Source organism: Elephantulus edwardii, unplaced genomic scaffold, assembly GCF_000299155.1.
Source record: "Elephantulus edwardii isolate Elephantulus edwardi_28Jun2011 unplaced genomic scaffold, EleEdw1.0 scaffold00232, whole genome shotgun sequence".
Classification (NCBI taxonomy): Eukaryota; Metazoa; Chordata; class Mammalia; order Macroscelidea; family Macroscelididae; genus Elephantulus; species Elephantulus edwardii.
In genome coordinates this window covers 1,491,121-1,494,830 of record NW_006399982.1, presented here as the reverse complement: position 1 = coordinate 1,494,830, position 3,710 = coordinate 1,491,121, and positions in this window count along the sequence as shown.

The following is a 3,710-nucleotide window of genomic DNA, read 5'->3' as shown; positions in this document are numbered from 1 at the left end:
TTCCCTTTCATAAGATGAAAAGCAGGATGGAGGTAAGGACCTTAGCTTCCCTTTCATAAGATGAAAAGCAGGATGGAGGTAAGGACACGAGGTAAACCATTCGCTTTTCCTCCAGTTTACAGTGGAGTGAAGTCGAGTCAAGACTCATCTGGAGAGCTTCTGGAATCCTTTTCTATAATTTTCATTTTTTAAAATGTCTCAAATACATCTCCAAGCCTCCTCATGCTGTTTCAGCCATAAAACTATGAATTCTGGAAACAAAACAAAGTAATGGATGGTTATTTATTAGTTTTTTTTTAAATCTCAACTTTTATGTAGATGATTGAACTTCATGTGGAGATGAAAAGCAGTAAGTTGAAAGCGCATTTAACAGAACTGAGAAACCTTGAAACTATGAACCCTGTTAGTGTAGTGCATTATGTATTGGATTGCTAACTGCAATGTTTGTGCACTGAATCCACCAGCCATACAGTCCACTGGATTAAAACGAGGTTGTATGTCCTTGTAAGAGATCTGTATTTGTTCCCTCTTCCAAGAAAGGTGATCCAATAGAATGTGGACATTATTGAACAATGTTATTAATATCACATGCAAGCAAAAATACTGCTAAAGATCATTTGAAAATGGCTAGAACAGTATGTAGGCACAGAACTGCCAGAAGTTCAAGCTGGGTTTAGAAGATGCTGTGGCACTAGGGATATCATTGCTAATGTCAGATGGATTCTGGCTAAAAACAAAAAATACCAGGAGAATGTCTATTTGTCCTTTATGGACTATGCAAAGGCATTTGAATGTGTAGATCATAACAAATTATGGCTAACGTTGAGAAGAATAGGAATTCCAGTACACTTAATTGTGCTCATGAAAAACCTATTCCTAGACCAAGAAGCTGTTGTATGAACAGAGTAAGGTGGTTTAAAATTAAGAGCGGTAGGGGAGCTCTGGTGGCCTAGTGGCAAGGAACTGCAACTACGATCGATCCCAGAGGCGCACGGTTCGAACCCACCAGATGCTCTGCCGGGGAAGGAGGGACAATCTCCTCCTGTACCAGTCAGATCTGATTTGACGGTACACGCACACAAAAAAATAATAAAAAAATTTAAAAAAAAGTAAGAGCGGTGTGTATCAGAGTTGTATTATCTCTCCCATACTTATTTAATCTATATGTTGAACAAATTATTCGAGAAGCTGGACTCTGTTAAGAAGAGGATGGCGTCAGGATTGGAGGGAGACTTACCAACAACCTTCATTATGCTAATAGCACAACCTTGTTTGCTGAAATTGAGGAGGGTTTGAAGTACTTGCTACAGCCTTCAATATGGATTGCATCTCAACATCAAGAAAAGAAAAATTCTCACCACTGGACCAATAGGCAGCATCATGATATAGATAAAAGATTGAAATTGTCAATGACCTGATCTTACTTGGATCCAAAATCAGTACACTTGATACCAGCAGCCAGTAGATCAGGAAACATAATGCACTAGGAAAGTCTGTAGTCAGAGACCTCTCCAAATCATTGAGAAGCAATGATGACAGTTTGAGGACCAAGGTGTGCCTGATTCTGATCATGGTCTTTTCAATCACTTGTTATGAATCTGAGAACCGGACAATGAAAAATGGTGACAGAAGAAAAATTGATACCCCTGAACTGTGTGTTGAAGAAGAGTTCTGAATTTCCCATAGACTACCAAAAGAGCAAACAGATATGTCTTAGAGAAGGTGCAGCCAAAGTGGCCCTTGGAGACAAGGATAGCAAAGCTTTATCTCACACACATTGAGAATGTTGACAGGAAAGGCTATTCCTTAGTGAAGGATATCATGCTTGGAAAGGACGGCAAAGGAGAGGAAGACCCTCAACCAGATAGAGTTGCACAGTGACTGCAGCAATGGATTCAAAAGTGTCAGAGATTGTGAAGGTGGCATAAGGTAGAAAACGGTGCAGATCTTATTAATAGGGTCTCTATGAGTTGTGCTCAACTCAACAGCACCTAACAACAATTCCTATAAAGATTTGCACCTTCAGAAACCCAGAGGAGACTTGTCACGCCGTAGACTCAACAGCATTGGGAGAACTAGAAGGCTTTGAGGAATTGAAATGAATGGGATATATAAAACACAAAAATGAGAAGGAATGAATCCCAAATGAGCTTTACTTTCTTACAAACCCTTTAGCTCTTGTATGTATTTTCTCTGTCCACACCATTCCCATGATCATAGTAAGGTAATTATTGTATAAACACAAACATCCTTGTCTGAGTGGTGAAACCAGTTAGGTTTTTATTTTGATAATATATAAATCCCTGAGCGTCTGGTTTAAGGCTTAAATATCCATCTTTTCATGGGGAGTTAGGGCCTAATAAATCTCTTCTTTTAATCTAAGAATACTGGGACTTTTTCAAAGATAGTTAAACTGAAACGACAGAGATAAAGCATAGCACTCCTTTCTTAGGGAGAGTCAAACTCATTTTATGAGTCAGTGGTATTTAGCTTCTTGAAGAAGCTGCCATTGCCTTGAGTTCTCTGTGCAGAGCATTAGATTTTGTATGTGACTTTGGCATGTTTTCTTGATCACTCTCTTTCATCTGAAAGTATATGAGTACTTTTGGAATAAGGAATTAAACAAATTTTTTTAAATAAAGAATTTTTGCTCTGATATTACCTGCCAGACTGAACCACTCAATGTTTCGATACGCACCACACATTTCTCTGACTCTAAACTTCTGCTCCCATTGTTTCTTTCCCTAGGAATAGCATTGGAAGCAAGAGTGGCTTCTAAACCACAGGCCTCTGGAAATTCTATGAACTTTGAGAAATGACAATCGTTATAGAAAGGCTTCAGGTCTTCTGTTTATATCATCACTATGAGTCGTGCTCGAGGATGGCAGTCAACAACAACAACAACATTTTCCTGTTTTCTGATTGTTTACATTCCAGGGACAAGGTAAGCTGTCGTTTTAGCTTTCCTTGACTTTTTTGCCTGACAGTAGTGCTATTTGTTTTAGATTCACAAAGACAGCACTTGTTTCCTCACCTCTCTAATGGATTTAGTAGAGTTGTAAATTTTTTTTTTACATTTGTATTTAACTGAATGACTTACAGCCTTCTTTTCAGAGGGCAAAAACTGCCCACGATTCCTCTCTGAACTTTGCACCTGTCTTATTTACCAAGTGCTGCCTTAACAGAAATACCACAAGTAGGCGACTTTGACAAATAGAAATTTATTTTCTTACAGTCTGATGTTGTTATGTGTGACTGAGTTGACTATGACTCCTAGTGACCTTACCTACAAGAGAAAGAAAACTTGTCTGATCCTGCACTACGCTCACAATCTCTGCTGTGCTTAAGCCAATGCTGCAATCACTGTATCAGTTGATATTATTGAGAGGCTTCCTTTCCCTCACTGACTCTCCACTTTTCCTAGTAAGGCCAATTGGCAATATCGTGATAGGAAAAGATGGAGGTCGTGAATAATTTCAGCTTGCTTGGATCCACAATCAACACTCCTGACACTAGCAGAAAGGAAATCTAATGATGAGTTTGCATTGGGAATAATGCATCAAGGACATCTTCCGAGTGCTAAAGAACAATGATGTCAGTCTAGAGATTTAGGTATGCCTGGTCCAGGCCATGAGCTTCACAATAACTTGCTATGCGTCTGAGAACTGAGCAATGCATAAGGATGATAGAAAAAGAACTGATGTCTTTGA